The sequence below is a fragment of the Lissotriton helveticus genome, chromosome 4_1, assembly GCF_964261635.1.
Source record: "Lissotriton helveticus chromosome 4_1, aLisHel1.1, whole genome shotgun sequence".
Classification (NCBI taxonomy): Eukaryota; Metazoa; Chordata; class Amphibia; order Caudata; family Salamandridae; genus Lissotriton; species Lissotriton helveticus.
The window spans coordinates 1,280,006,111-1,280,022,981 of NC_136063.1; the positions used below are offsets into that span (position 1 = coordinate 1,280,006,111).

Consider the following 16,871-nt stretch of genomic DNA (forward strand, 5'->3'; position numbering starts at 1 on the left):
TTTCAATAGAGGACTTGAAAAGAGAAGGCTGATCAGGAAGGTAAAGAAGGGCAGTTATGGCCAAAACATAGCCTTTAAGTGTGCCCAGGGCAGAGCCATGCTGGGCTAAAGAAAGGAGTACCTCCGAAAGAGGGGCAGAACCACAGCCTTTGCTGAAGGAGACCTTGCACCACTTCAGAATGAAGACGCCATTCATGATCCATCATACATAGGCTTTCCTGTTTTCAGTTTCTATTTTTGGTAAATTCTGGTGGGGTTTTTTCAGTGATTTCAATACCTTAAAAAACAGTTATCAGTGATTACACATTTTCGAGCCACTAAAAACAAAAGAAAGTTTTTTTCCTGTGTTTATGGAACGTTTTGCTTTTATTATTGCTTGCTTTCTGCACTGTTAGAACATGGTATATAGACAGTGTATGTATAGTGTATATGAGGTCCAAATAGATTTTTGCAAATTAAACTTATCGTAGTACACCATACAATACTTCTTCAGTGAGTCTTTGGTCAAGCACGCTCGCTCTTTTATCTGTGAAAAGTCCCTCTCAACATTGGCACTTGAGGCAGGCAACACCAAAACAGCCAGTACACAATTTGCTATTCTGGCCACTGGCATAGCTCTCCATGCCAATACTGGTGTACTTGAACATTGCGATTCTCAGTGGAGGTTCTGCAACATTCTCATTGAGCTGGGCGCTTTTGCCCGCAGAGTTATTGAAGTGGTCAAAAATGAAGCAGCACTTTTGAAACTACTGAGGAAATTCCCCTTTACTGAAGGGATCTGGAACTTGTACATAGTACCACAGTGAGATTTCATTGACTTCAAATGCCATTTGTGGTGAAGGGACATTTCTATGCATCATTGCAAGCCATTTCTCATACATTGTAGAATAAACATTCCTGAATTGCTCTTCAACATTGATTTGCTTACCAAGTGGCAAGCAATCTAACATGGAACTTGTTGCAGTGCCAAAGTCACTAAAGGTGTCGCCCAGCCTACTCTCAAGGAGTACCAGAATGGACTAAAAAGTCAATAACATCCCTCATTAACTCTGAAGATTGTAAAGATGCTTTCAGCATACCATCTAACAAGTGGCAAGGATCTCCTACAGGGAATCACTTCAGCTCGGGTATCAATTTTGACAGGTCATCACACAATTTTTTCATATACGTAGCTGAATCACTGCAAATACAAACAATATCACTCCAATTTTGTTGAACTTGGAAAGAACCTTTTTTGCAGAGCATTCCAAGTGACACTGCGTTCCATGTTTTCCAAAAGTCTGGTGTCATGTTTTCACCACTATCCCAGATGCTTGGTGATAGCGCTCTTAATACATACTTGTCACTAAACCTTGCATTGAATGTTTAAAGCTTGAGGTGTTGGCAATTCACCTACTTTCAATATTGACCCACTAGAAACAACTGTGGGCTGATGTATTAAGGGCGTTTACCCATTCTCTGTGGGTAAATGTGATGACACATATTAGGAAAGATTCTTATGAAACCAGCCATTTTACCTATCAGTGAAAGAATCAAACACAGCCAAAATATCAAATATGATTTTGATATTTCCTGATGCTCTACAGTTTATAAAATAATTAAATGAGACCTAAAACATGCTTCTAAACCGTGCATCTTTAGACCAAAGACCACAAAACTGAAAAAAGCAAAAGAAAGAAGAAACAACATTGTAGTGGCATCCCTAAACATCAAAACTCAAGTAGAATAATGTTAGCCCAGTCTTTCTTGCTGTTAGCTTGTATAACAAAGTTACATTGTATATGCCCCTTCAGGAAGAAAAAAATGACTCTTTCACTCTCTTTTTCCTTTCTGTGAATGGCATTTAGTTTGTGGTTGTGCAGGTGTTTTTTCAGTGTTTATATGTTTACACTGGTGAGGGCTATTTCTCTTTCAGGGGGTTTTATTAGTTATTATAGTTTTAAACCTAAAACCACACAGCCTAATCTTACACGGATGGCTGAGATTGTCTGCCCTGGCTTTCAGAGAACCTGCCAGGTGTTGAACCACCAGGGACATGCCCTGATGTTTCAGCCAGGTCCAAAGGCAGAATGCAGGAGGCCATGAGGCCCAGCAGTCTCAAGGTCATTCTCACCGATAGAGGCTGAAACATGGGCATCATAGCCCAAATATTCCAGACTCACTGTTCGGGAGGATAAGCCTGGAACGGAGCCGTGTCCAGTGCTGTTCTAATGAAAAGGAGATTCTGAGAGGGAGTCAGGTGTGACTTCAGCACATTGATGGTGAACCCCGGAGAATGCAAGTGGTTTGCCATAGTCTGGAGGTGGGAGACGACTGCCTGGGGCGAGCTCACATTCAACAGCCAGTCATCGAGATAGGGGAAGACTGGAACCCCTGATCTGTGTAAATGAGCTGCGACCCCCGTCATCGCTTTTGTGAATACCCGAGGGCGAGGGAAAGACTAAAGGTGAGAATGGTGAATTGAAAATGCTTGTGGCCTACTGTGAACCGTAGGTAATGCCTGTGGGCTGGCAGGGCGGGGGTTGGAAATATGTATCGTGCAAGTACTACACTACCATCCAGTCTCCGGGGTCGAGAGCAGACAGAAACTGAGCCAACATGAGCATATTAAACTTCTCCTTCCAGAAGAAAGCACTTGAGGGCCTGAGGTCTAAGATAGGACGCAGGCCTTTGTCCTTCTTGGGTACCAGAAAGTAGTGGGAGTAGCAACCACAACCTATTTCTGGCACAGGAACCCTTTCAATAGCTCCCTTGGCAAAGAGAGCTGCAACTTCCTGGCGGAGAAGAGCCAAGTGATCCTCCGACATTCAATGGAAGGATAGTGGCATGGAAGGAGGATAGTCTCAAAGGGGAGGGAGTCTCAAAGGGCAGGGGGTAGCCCCTTCAGACTATCTGTAAAACCCACCTGTCCGATGTGATGGTGTGCCTGTGGGGGAGGTGATGGCGAATCCTGCTGCCAACTGGTGGCCCTGAAAGGTTGGACTAGGAGGATTTGGAGACTGCTGTAGAATGGTTATGGGTGGACTGGCCTGCCCGGTGGCCCCCAGACCCCCGAGGTCGCTGGGCCCCACATCTGTAGCCACACCCAGGCTGGGCAGCTTGCGTGAACCGGTGGCTAGACTGAGCCGAACGTGGTAGGGCACCCATTCTATAGCTAGTAATTGGGCGAAAAACAGACTGCGTGGGGGGAGAGGTCACCTTGAGGCCCAAGGATCTGGCCGTAGGCCTAGAATCCTTCAAGCGCTCGAACACCGAGTCTGTCTTATCCGAAAAGGCGACGGTAATCAAAGGGCATGTCCAGGAAGATGGATTAGACATCCCCAGAAAAAAAAAAAGACTGCCTCAGCCAAAAGTAGCACCTCAGGGCTACTGAGGTGGGAACCGTTCTGCCCAGTGAGTCAGCGGTATCCAGCCCACATCTGATTTTGAATTTGGTTGAGTCTCTACCCCCTGCCACTGTATGGGTGAGAATGGCCCGGGCCTCCTACGGGCACTGTGGCAGCAGTTGCACAACTGTATCCCACACTGTATGCGTATAATGGCCCAAGAGGCATGCGGTATTCACAGGCCGCAGCGCTAAGCTGGCGGAAGAAAACATCTTCCAAGGATGGTCCAGCTTCTTGGGTTCCCTATTTGGGGGAGCGCCCTTAGAGGACGAGGCTTGGACCACCAAGCTCTCGGAGTAGGTTGTTGTGAGAGGAAAAGTGGGTTGCTCGGGCCGGGTGGTGGCGTCGGGCAACCATCCTGTCCACAGGAGCCCCTGTGCTGGGCTTGGACCATGTACCCAGAAGTACATCCATGAGGGCTGCATTGAAAGGCGGAAGGGGTTCATAAGCTGCCGCCGTTTGAAGCACCTCTTTAAGGAGGTTAGTCCCGACTGCCACTGTAGAAGCTCCAGGCCCAAGGCCTTAGCTGCCCTACGCAACACCACTGCATATGACACTCCCTCCTCCGTAACCACGGTACAGGAGAAAGCATGCCAAGGTCTGGGAAGGTATCCAGACCACTGCCTGTCACCCAGGTCCTCTCGTCAGTCCATCTTATTTTAGTCAGCTAAAGGGTCCACATACCCCTCCCAGTCCTCCTGACCCACCTCTGGTCGCAAATCAGGCCTAAAAGGAACACCAGGGATGAACAGTTTTGACATTGACTGATGTCGGTCCGGCGCCGGGTCCAAGCCAGGGGTAAGGTTGGGGTTGACGCCAGCCGGGGGCATGATGACCGGCATCACACCGGATCCAGGCCTGAATCTTTGGGGGCCCACTGGTGCCGAAGCCGCCGGCATCGCAATCCCAGGGACCCCAACCGTGTCTGCGGGGAAAGAAGGCACCCCAGCAGAGTCGGGGTGCCCAAAGATGCTGTGAAGCTCTTCATAAAAAGCTGGAAAGGAGACACTCGGGCACCGGGAAAATGAGGGAAGCTCCGAGCCATCCCTGGAACAAGCTCCGAAGACAGAGCTGAAGAGCGACGAAGCTCCAATTATGCGTCGCGCTGGCCGACTAATGGGGAGAAGGTGGAGAGAGACGCTGCTTCTTTGCAAGTCAAAAGTCAAAAAAAAGTTTATTTGTAACGGTACTCTTTTGAGGACCACAAAATAAAATATATGCTTTATACATTCTCATTTAATACATTTTCAGTGAAATTTTCAGAAACTTAAAAATTCTATAACAAACATTCATTTGGGGGATTTTTGCAAATTAATAAAAAGTCCTTTGAGTTTACGATCCTACAAGACCGATAAATAGGCATAAGACATATTAACCTTGCCTTCACTATTTCTGTGTTAGGACATATAAAAAGAAGATGTTCCAAATTCTGATTGCCCCCTTGACAAAAGGTACATAGAGCTGTCTTGTCTGATCTCCAGGAAGAGGTAAAAGTTAATACAGGAAGTATTCCCAGGCGCAGCATCATAATTGCGCGCCTTGCACCGTGTATAAGAGTATAATCTAGATAAGGCTGATATTGCTTGTATTCATGGGAGTCTACATAGGTCTTACACAAGGATAAACTAACACAATGTAAGTGGTCAATATCATAACTCAGTCTAGGGGTGAAGTTTTTTAAGAATAGTTTGAGTTGGGCTGGAGACCACATAGACAAAATTTCCACACTAACTTTTGCAAGCAGCAAAGCCTCTCGCATGTTATTTGAAAAAGTGAGATTGGTAGAACCGATGTTAAATGTCTCAACTTTTAGTAAACTTCGTAGAGTGCCTTCTTTAGAGTGGAGAAGGTTATAGGCCCACCTTATGATACTAGCTACAGCTGTAGCATAGGCACTCGTGATGTTACATTCCAGTCTCAACGCCTGTACTGGGGTAGATGTAGAGATTTTCAGTACATTTTTTAGTATTTTACCTTCAGTTAAGTTCATATAGGTCCATTGATTAATAGGGATGTATTCCGAAGCATAAGACATGACCGGTGGAATCTTGGCTCGGTAAACTTGTATTAGTGCAGAGAAATGCCTATGTCCAGTAGCAGAATATAGGCGAGACAAAGCCCCAGCATGTAGGTCACTTTTCCTTTTTAAGTGATTAATTTGACTGTTGTTACTCGCATTTTGTGAGAAGATTCTGCCCAGGTAAGTGTATTCCTTTACCTGCTCTAGTTTCTCCCCTCCCAACTTCCATTCGTATCTCACCCTTTTCTTCTGTTTTGCGAAGGCAACCACTTTGGTCTTATTTATATTTGGGATTAAAATTTTTTTCCTAGAGTACTGATGTAAAATGGCTAGGAGATTTTGAAGTCCAAAAGGTGTTAGGTCGAACAAGACAATGTCGTCCGCGTACAGCAGGGAGTGAATATACTCATTGGCTATCTTTGGCGGAGTACTTAGCCCTTGTTGTAATTGGGATGGTAAATCACTTAAATACAAAGAAAATAAAATTGGAGCCAAAAGGCACCCTTGTTTTAAGCCATTTGATGTACGAATTACCTTTGATAGACCCTTATCTCTCCCCATTTGGACACGGCACCAGGTGTCACTGTGTAGATTCACTATTAAAAGCAATAGCTGTTCCGATATGCCCATTCTTCTTAATTTTGACCACAGGGTCGGTCTATCTACTCGATCGAAGGCGGTCGAGTAGTCTATGAACGCTGCATAGATGGATTGCTTTTTCCCTGATACATACTTATCTAAAATGGTTTGGAAGATCGCTACATTGTCGGTCACTGCGTGGTTTGGACGAAATCCAGACTGAAACTTAGGAATTAAGCCCAGGGAAAATGCCCAAGTTTTCAGCCTATCCAATATTTCTGCCGCAAAGATCTTCCCGGCAGCGTCCATGAGGGCAATTTGCCTATAATTTCCCGGTATGCTTCTTTTTCCTTTTTTGTAAATCGGGATAATTATACTCCCCTTCCAGGAGTTTGGCATTTTGCCACTATCGATTATATAGTTAAATAGCGGCGAAAGCAACCGTCCCCACTCTCTATGGTCGATTTGATAGGCCTTGATAGGTATCTGATCGGGGCCCGACGCACCCGTGCTTCTTGCCCTTCTAATGATCATAGAGACAGACACTGCCGACGTTTTGTTGATTTTTATGTCATTCTTTCCCAAAATTTGTACTTCAGCCTCACCATTATTCATAGACTTGTTCGGTCTATATAGCTCTCGAAGGTAAATTCCCCAGTCATCTTCTGTAACAGGAGTTGCTTCCAACTTTTTCTTGGATCCAGTCATTATTGCAATCAGGGCCCAATATTTGCGCTGGTTGTTTTGTTTAGCTGCTTGTTGGATTTCAATCCAATTAGTGTCCTGCTTCAGTTTTTTCTGTTTAGTTTTTTCTCGTCGTATTTGGTTCTTTAATCTGTTGATTACCTTTTTATTTGTAGATGAGAAATTCAGATACTGGGCACGTATCAACCTATTAATTTGTTTTACGACTGGTTTATTAGAATTTTTATACTTATTACTTCGTCTGCTTTTTGCTGATTTGGTATGTTCTAACTTACTTTGTAATGCATATTTGAGCTTATTTAATATGCAGTCAAAATTCTTTATAAGATCGGCTGAGTACGTGGTAGTCAACAGATTAGTTTGGGAGATTAGTAGTCTCAAATGGTCCAAATTTTCTGTCCCCCAATATATTCGGCCCCTCATTGAGTTTACTTCCAGTTTGGTTTTATGAAATATCGGCTGGTACTGGAAAGTGGACTGTGCAATCCATTCAGTTGATAGACATAAGAGAGCATGGTCACTTTCCTCATTGAATGTGATCGAAAGTTGACTCATTTGATCTTTTTCTCCAATCCCACATATGAGGTAATCAAGGATAGAGGGAGATCCGTTACCCTGCCTCGTATACGATGCTGGTTTATCACCATGAATGTTACCATTTAAAATTGTCCCATTAATACTGGGGAGAAATGATAATAGTGCGCGACCTCTCCTGTCTGATTTCATTCCTTTTGGGAATACAGGGAGTGATGTTTCCAAAGATTCCTCTTTAAAGAGAAGAGCCCATTTCTTTATTTCACAGTTTGACATTTTTGCATTCATGTCTCCCATTATAATATATGGCAAGTTAAGTTGGTCTTCAATGATGTGAGAGATGGTCTCCATTATGCGTTCGAACAACAGATCACAGCTGTTACTGGGAGGTGCATAGATGTTAAATAACAATATTTTTTCAAATGTGGCTGATATTTGAGTTTTAAGAGATACCTTTAGACATTGTAAGTTATCTGTATTTGTATTGATTACTTCCTGCAACCAAGAATGATCTTCTTTTAGTAAAATTGCAAGACCACCCTTGGCATGCCCCCTTCTAGATCTTTTTGCCAAGGTTTCATATACATAGTATCCTTTTTGTTTAAAGGGATTAATGAACCACGTTTCCTGTAAACCAATAATATCTGGGAAGATTTTAGTTGCATACTTCATTTTTTTGTCAGTCTTCCCAGCCAAATTCCAGGACAGTAGCGTCAGACCTTTGCTAAACTTGATATTGTTGAGGTTTAACAGTTTTTTTTACTATTTAAGGTTTCTGATAACCATGCCCAAGATTTTATTGAGTTCTCATTATTACTAGGGCATGAGTCCCGGGACCATACTGACCTCTCACCTTGCTTTACTTGTATTTTTAGTGAGTCTTTTCTTGTGAAATTTGATACTGATTCTCCCCATAGTGTACTGATATTTTCGTTTCTTCGATTAGTTTGTCCTAGGATGCCTTTGTTTAAGTTATTGATTATGGGATCAACTACGGAAATTACATCATAGCCATTTTTATGGAGAATTTCCTTCTCTCCGAGTATTATTCCAGGCAGAACTGGCGAAGAAAAGGATACCTGTGCTAGTTTATTATTTTCTTTTTTTGGAAAGAGAACTAGATCGATTTCTTTGCTTGTCAGAGAGATCAGGGATGGTATTTCTTGTAAAAGGTTAAGTATTCTACCACGATTCAATGGCATCTTGTCAGTAGGAAATAATTCTTCAATAATTATGTACTTAGATGGAGTTCCTTCCCATGGTTGAGAGATGATGTCATTGGCTTCTTCGTTATCCTTGGTATTTCGTACAGTTGTTCTATTTTCTACCAGTGGACAGAATTCTTCAGCTTTTGGGTTCAAACGTGTTACCAACGGAATTTTTTGAATTTCCGGAGAATTCACCGAGATTATGGGAGTGGATTTTTGAAATTTCAGTTTATTCCCTTTTTTTCTCTGTATTCTCCTTAGTGGTTTTCTCTTCTTCTTTTCCCTAGCATTTTCCCTATCATTACTTTTTTCAGACATATCTTGTTGACTACGCTTCTTTTCAGCAGTAACTCCCGATGACTCTGCTTTGTTGTCCCCTATACCCTGATCTTGGTTGTTGTCAGATACTTTGTACGAAAAGATAGGAAAATGCTTATTATTATTTCCGGAGATGTTTTCCGATTCTTCTTTAAACAGTTTTTTAAGAGAATAAGTAATGAGAGGTTTATTCTTCTTTCTTAATTCCTTAGTTTTAGTCTCAATTTTTGCTATGTTATTCGTTTGCGTACTTGCTTCTTGTGGTTTTGGAGTCGTATTTCCATTTTTTTGGAGATCTTCAGTTTGTAATGTTTCGACTAAATCAAGTTTTTTTGATGTATCTTTATTTTGATATGTTTTCTTTTTTTCTTCAACCAGGAATTTCAATATTCCTATTTGTACGTCTAAGGTATCGTCAGAATTAGCTAGAATTTGACCAAGATGAGTAAGTACTGATTCCAAGATTTCCTGCAGCGTAAAAAGCGCTTTTGAGAGAGGAGAAGTAGTATTTCCAAAATTTAAATGTGAAAAAATTGGGTCAGTAAAGTTGGCCTGATTAGGGTATAGGATAGGGGATTTTTCTGGTGAACTGGTTAGAGGATGTATTTGGCTCAGTAATATTTCTGATTTTTCTTGTTCTATCTTCGTATTGTCACTTATAGACACGTCAAAAGATAAATCATTATCCTGATTTCTTATTGGTGTTATAGGTGTTATTTGTGCCGTATCTAGGGTTGATTTTTGACGATCCCCGGTGAGGGAGATATTTGCCAAATTACCTTCAGTTATTGTCTGTCCTTGTTTGTCAATATTCTGGTCGAAAAAAGGTAACGATTCGTAATCTTCCTTGTTTGTAGAAAGTTCCAGCTTATTTTGGTCTTCAGTTGAAAATGAGGGTAGGGTTTTATTCTTGGAGAGGGTAGAGAAATATGTGTTTATAGCTGGAGTACTTGATATTTGTCCAGGTTTCAGTGATTTATCTGCAGACTTTCTGACAGCTGCATCAGTCCCCATGCGCCTCATATAGATTGTTCGTGAGCAAAGTTTTTTTACAGCCCTCATAATTGGGATCGGAGATCTACTTTTTGTTATATTAATCTCAGTAGATTTTGTGTAACAGTAGTATCTTTGTTTCAGGGTCTGCGATAAGGATTTGATCCGTAAAACTTGAGATATAATTTCAAGTTAGTTTCAAAGTATGGCTTTGGCTGATCCTCAATGGCTAAACGTAAGTGGGGTGGCCCGTTCCGTCCTCGGTCGTCCCCGGACGGCCACAGACGGCCCGCCTTTTGCCCGGGCTTGGCCCCGCGCTTAGTCCCGCGCGCGTCCCGCTACGCGGGAAGCGATTTGATTTTTTCTATGTTTCGTCAGTGGGCGTGTCAGTGGGCGTGTCGCCTGGGGGAAGAGGAACCAGCTGACCCCAGCTGGGATTTCTGGTCCTCGCAGTCCCCCGGGCTTGGTGCACTGTAGTTTTTCCTCCCTCGCCTCGACCCTACTGACTCCAGCTGGGAGCGATGGGCAGAGCGTGCGGATTGCAGCTCACGCTCACACCAGCGAGTCAAGGGGAGGCGCACCACGGGGCAAAGTGTAAAACGAGCGTCAGCTCTGGCAGCAGAAACAGGATACAGTTGGCAAGTAGGGATAGAGATCCCTCGGCAGGCACTAGTAAACAGCAGTTCAACTTAATCAGAATACCGGTGAGTGGCGCCCGCGAAGCGGGTGTCACGAAGCTTTGTCCTGCCTCGTCAGTGGGCGTGTCAGTGGGCGTGTCGCCTGGGGGAAGGGGAACCAGCTGGCCCCAGCTGGGATTTCTGGTCCTCGCAGTCCCCCGGGCTTGGCGCACTGTAGTTTTTCTTCCCTCGCCTCGACCCTACTGACTCCAGCTGGGAGCGATGGGCAGAGCGTGCGGATTGCAGCTCACGCTCACACCAGCGAGTCAAGGGGAGGCGCACCACGGGGCAAAGTGTAAAACGAGCGTCAGATCTGGCAGCAGAAACAGGATACAGTTGGCAAGTAGGGATAGAGATCCCTCGGCAGGCACTAGTAAACAGCAGTTCAACTTAATCAGAATACCGGTGAGTGGCGCCCGCGAAGCGGGTGTCACGAAGCTTTGTCCTGCCTCGTCAGTGGGCGTGTCAGTGGGCGTGTCGCCTGGGGGAAGAGGAACCAGCTGACCCCAGCTGGGATTTCTGGTCCTCGCAGTCCCCCGGGCTTGGCGCACTGTAGTTTTTCCTCCCTCGCCTCGACCCTACTGACTCCAGCTGGGAGCGATGGGCAGAGCGTGCGGATTGCAGCTCACGCTCACACCAGCGAGTCAAGGGGAGGCGCACCACGGGGCAAAGTGTAAAACGAGCGTCAGCTCTGGCAGCAGAAACAGGATACAGTTGGCAAGTAGGGATAGAGATCCCTCAGCAGGCACTAGTAAACAGCAGTTCAACTTAATCAGAATACCGCTGCTTCTTTGCCTTCTTCTTGTGCTTAGACTTACCCAAAGACCTCAAAGACTTGGATGATGAATGATGGTGGGGGCTCTGCGACTGGGCCCGAGACCTTCCTTTAGACTGTGACCTCGGACGACTGCTGGGCCTCCACCAACTTTCGGGACTGCTCCCGCAAAGACTTCCGATTCATGGTCCGGCAGGCGGAGCACGACTTCGGGTCATGGTCGCACTCCATGCACCAAAGGCACACGAGTTGGGGGTCCGTAACAGACATAAGGTGGTTGAGGGCCTCGCACAGCTTAAACCCAGTCTGGACTTCCCTCGTACAACAGGAGTCAGAAGACTCAAAAAAGAATCCGACAAAACTCGAGAAAAAACGTAGTAAAAAAATGACTAAAGGGTAATCTCCGGATGTGCGCAAGGCTAGTGCGGATAAAGAAAGAACTGACATCAGCGCGCAGTGGCGGCGTCTAAGTAGACACCGCAATGTCAATCCGATGACCACGACGTCAACGACGGAGTTGACCGACTCCGCCTACTGACGTGCAGAGTTTATGAACGTTCCCCCGTTGTAAAGCCCTATATCGGCCCCAGGTTGTTCAACAGCACCCATTTGTCCCTCCCACCCTCGAAGATTCAATTTGTCAATAAGAAGTGGCCTTTAATTTTCTATATAAATTCGACAAAATAATTGTAAAGCTTTTAAATTACGTTTATCGTAGAATTGTAAAACAATTTGAATTTGCACCCAGATAACATGTTCTGAATATATACTTGTAAAGAATGTGTCCATCAAGTTATCCTTAGTTCAAAGGCTTAAAGAAATGTCCTACTTGATGATGTTTCTGTCCACATAAATCATTTCAGTTTATATTGTGCTTCCAATTGATCTTGGATGTGTTTTAGAGCAAGATTTTTAAATCCTAAGAGAAAAATGTGGGCAGTGTGTATTTTACCTTTTACCTTAGAAAAATGAAACATCTCTGAAACACAGAACAAGTATAAGTTAGTACTCAAAAAACTGAAATAATACTTGCACATTAACCTATGTTCATAAAACTCAGTCGTGGTTTATCAGTTGCCTACTGCTGTTTCTTAGCATTTCTGAAAGAGCTAGCACATGCACGTTAACCCAGAAAACCAATGTTGCCCTCACAGAAAACGAAAGGACGTTTTGCACAAGACTCAACAGAAAAGGTTTCTGTTCAAAACAAGTTATTTATCAATCCGTTTTACCATTCCAAGTTAACTTTTCTGACTCAAAGCATTATTTTTTCACCTTCAAACCATACAATACTGATATCCTATACACTTTAGCATTTTAAGATAACCGCCCAGCGCAATGTTTTTTTACGATCTCAGACTGTTTTTTGTGCATTCAAAGACAGCCAACAAACTGGTTCTAAATGTGACAGCTATGCTCAAACTTTAAAAAATAGTAGACTATGTGCAATACCATTACAAGATGGCCACCGATACTATGTATCATTTTATTTTTGTTTGTAAGCAAACGCCTGCCAAGGTTAGGTGCCGGCATGCTTTGCATGTATGTGCTATTTCTTTAGCACAATTCGAGTCACATGCAACAAAGTGCTGTAGATGGTCAAAGACGAGCATAAAGTCAATGAGTACTAGGAGAGGAAGCTAGGTTGTGGACAGTTAATACATTGTAATGTAGTGTTCTTTAAAGAGGTGCGTCTTCAACTCTTTCCTAAACTGGAACAGTCCTGATGGATACAGGGATGTTCTTCTAGATCCTGGCTGCAACGATGGAAAAGGCTGTCTTTTTTCTTTATTACACATCTTAGTTTGTTGTCCAGTGGGGTCTTGGCAGTGTGTGCCGAAAACCACTAGAGATGATGAGATTGTCTGCAAGATAAGTTGTGAGCTGGTTGTGGGGACTCCGTAAATGAGGCATCTGGTTTTGAAGATAGTGGTGCCAGAATAGGAGTCAATGCAGTTGATGTAATCAAATTTCTTCTGGCCCTGCTTTCTCTTTCCTATAAGCAGAGTTTGTCTGGACCACAAAAACAAGGAATGTCCGCACCATCTACTTATTTTCTTGAAAACAGGTAGTAGATACGGGATGATTCAAAAGAAAGTTATTTTTATTTATACAAATTTGTTTATGCTTTCAAATATTAACACTTTACAACTTAAATTGGCAGGAATATTGACGTTGATATGATGGTGAAAACCAGTCACATATGATAGAGATTTCAACATATTGAAACCAAAGGGCTGGGTGAAGCTTGTTGGGACAGTATTCAAACCAATAAAAAAACAGCTACAAAAGAAAAACGTACAACAACTAGTATATCAGGCATGTGTTTTGTCACTGTGGACTTTTTCAAGGCTAGTAAGCTTTAAAGAGTGAGCAGTAAGGCCCAGGTCTTTCAAATTGGGTAACTCAAAATTAATAATGATTAGACATACACTTAGAAACTGAGTGAGGGTATAGGTAATGTTCAACCAAATGGAGGTTGACATTTAAAGAAGCGACCCTGAAATAGGTATTTCATGTACTTTAAAAAATATTTATCCACTGTGTGCTTCCTATGGCCCCTTCTCCCTCCACAATATTTGTTCTAAGATTTTCACAGGCATACTGGCACGGATGCTGGCCCCTATAAGCAAAGATTGGTCGGATCGGATCATACCTGCTTTATAGCGAAGAGAAGGTGCAGTGGCAATATAAAGTGTAGAATGCAGATTCTTGACAGGGCTGCCCACACTAGGACACCAGTGTTTTTACCTTTTATAGACACAAAACGGCTTATGACTGGGTTCACTGTCCTTTCCTATGGGAGGTGCTATACAAAATAAGATTTGGCCTGAAATTTAAGACCTGGATACTGAGTGGATAATCACATCCCACTGCCCGAGTCCAGGTAAATAGTGTGCTCTCTGATGCATTTACAGTTCGCAGAGGGAGAGCGGGGTGCCTCCTAACTAGGAGAAATCCTGGGTATGGAGAAACTTTCACCTAGCTTAGATGGAAGTAAAGCCCACTTTGAAAAAACATGGGGTCCATATATAGCCTCCTTTCTCATGAATTTAAAGAGCTCACGTGTCCTAAATACCGGATGGTGCTCCACCTCTAACAACCTCAGGTTAACAGCCAGCTGACTGCTCCAACCTCTTAACACCACACTAAGGAATAGACGTGGGAGGTCAACTGAGATGATTCAGACAAGTGACACCTAAAAGCAGATCGTGCCAGATACTTTGTGCATAGCTGATGTCAAAGGCTTGGGGGAAGGATGAGACCGTTTGGGTTCATGGCAATTTTTACTTTAAGCTTTGGACAGCATCAAAGGAGTCCTACCAATCAGTGATTATAGGTTGGTGTATGTGTAAACAGAACAAATAAAAATAAAACTGATTTAAACTATAAAAGGTTCTCTCAGAGCTTCAATGCATTTCACCAGATTGGGCTTCTCCTAGGACAGTCATCTACATGTAGTGTCAGGCACTCTTTCCCCTTTCTCAGCAGGCCTGTCAGGCTCCCAGGTAGAGCAAGATGCATACTTCAGCTGATTCGCACTCACCTCTGTGAGTCTAGCTATAAAGGACTCAGACATGGATCTTAGTGGTTATTCAAGTACTTTGCGGAGAACGTACTCCCTCATTGTGTAGTGAAGAAACTAAAGCCGTAAGCAACTGGGATAGTTTGGGTCCAACTCTTAGTCAGTTTCCAGATAGTGGATGCTCATTCCAGTATTAAGAATTTTATTTTAAAAGCACCCCTCTGTCCTTCTGCAGAGGAGACAGTCATTTTCTGAAGGGAGTGGCTCTTTTAAGAGGCACAGGCGATGCATTCTCTAAACTGGAGAAACAAACACATAAGTACAATGAAGCGTGCAAGCCATGCTCCTGGCTGACATCAGCCTTCTAGACTAGCCATTTGGGGAGGGACAAAGAGGCCCCTTGCACGACAAAAGAAAAACCCTTTCTCCCCTCCCCATACCCAGAATCAGCAAAATGGTCCTGCTTAGGAAAGGATGATTGGCAAGGTCCTGCTAAGAATACACTCACAATAAGCATGGAGTCCGGCTACCTGTCACCATACATTTAGCACACATTCATTCATTCAATAAACTTTATACGGCTTAAAAACAAACCATAAAAGCACATACAATACACACATGGGCATGTCAGTGCAGGAGCGAGGCATTGTATTCCAGTAGCGCTTAACTTGAGCGAGGTTTATAGGCACCACCCTCGTACCTAAATGAAAAAAGGTTTGCGTAGTAGTCTCAGTCAGAAAAACAGTACGTAACCCCCACTGATTAGGATTGTGTTCCAGGACTTTGTAGTCCAAGATCGACGAGACAGGGCACATGGTGTACTCCTTCAGAACTCAAATACAGGCCCAGGTCTCTCAAATTCAAGACCTAGACCTCAACACGCACACAGGATTATCATGTGTGTTAGGCAGAAAAATACCAGATAACCTACAGCTGGGTTGACAGAGCAGTGGAGCACATCTGTGCTACTGCCATGCAGGGAACATTCCCATCCAACAGTCCACCTTCCCTCTCCAATGGATATTGTTTTAAAGATAAGGTAAAGTGACACAGGATGAAAAGGAAAAAATGACCAAAAAAAAAAATCAACCTTGGGTACCAAAGTGTACTTTCTAAAACAGTAATATAAAATCAGAGTTGACCATTAAGTTGTATTTTAAATTACTATCAAAATGAGCCCTTGAATCATTTTTTTAAGGAGCTGCCAAACGGATAATAAGCACTATAACTTGGTACAGTGTAATCCAGTATTTTCCTACAAGATAGGGAGCCTTGCTCCAGTGAAAAACAATTTGAAGGATTTTTTACTGCCAGGACATGTAAATATTTAAATATACATGTTGTACTTTTTAAATTCCATGCACCCTGCCCTATGGGCATATACGGCCATGATCAGCGGTGCCTTGTAAATATTAAAAAGGAAGGTATATGGCTGTTTAAAGGGTGATTTTAACAGATAAAAATACAAGTTTTAAACCTGTTATCATAGGCTGCTGTGGAAGGCCCAGAGTCCTGTTTGACATTGCCACTTTAGTGGTGGCACAATAAGTGTGACAGTCCACTGGTACCATTTAACTTATGGGCCCTGGGTACACAAGGCACACTATACTAGAGATATACCGGTAAGTTAAGTATGCCAATCAGGAATTAGCCAATTATACACATGTTTAGAGGTCAGGTCACATGCACTGGACGGCAGTGCCCCAGTTTTCAAATCCTTATACCAGCAAAAATAATTAGCAAAAAGTGGGACTAACCATGCAAAATGGGCATTTTCTTACACTAAACCACACTCCTGCTTCACTCCCTTTTTTCAAATCCTTTACTCCGTCTCCCACACTACATTCTTTTTCCTTATAAAACCTTGACTCAACTCCTGATTTACTTAATTTTTCCCCAAACTACTTATTCCCCATCCTTCAAAAAAACAGTTCCATTACTATTTCCTCTTCCACCCCTCTCCCCCTGTATATCTACCCTCTTTTCCCTTCCTACTTCTTTATCATGCGGTCTGTTAAAATAAACATTTATTTTTCCACAGACATTTTTGTGGAAATAGTATCTCTACATTTTAACTTTTCTTTAAAACTAAATAGGTTTTCAGCCTGTTTTGGTCAGACTGACTTTCTTCATTTTAGAACTTCATCAAA

At 43.2% G+C, this 16,871-nt stretch overlaps 1 protein-coding gene across 1 annotated transcript in view; it reads right to left on the reverse strand.

The window, feature by feature from the left end:
- Positions 1-16,871, reverse strand: part of SYCP2L (synaptonemal complex protein 2 like) — a 1,302,345-nt gene that overhangs the window by 461,188 nt on the left and 824,286 nt on the right. The gene's annotated exons all lie outside the window — the stretch shown is intronic.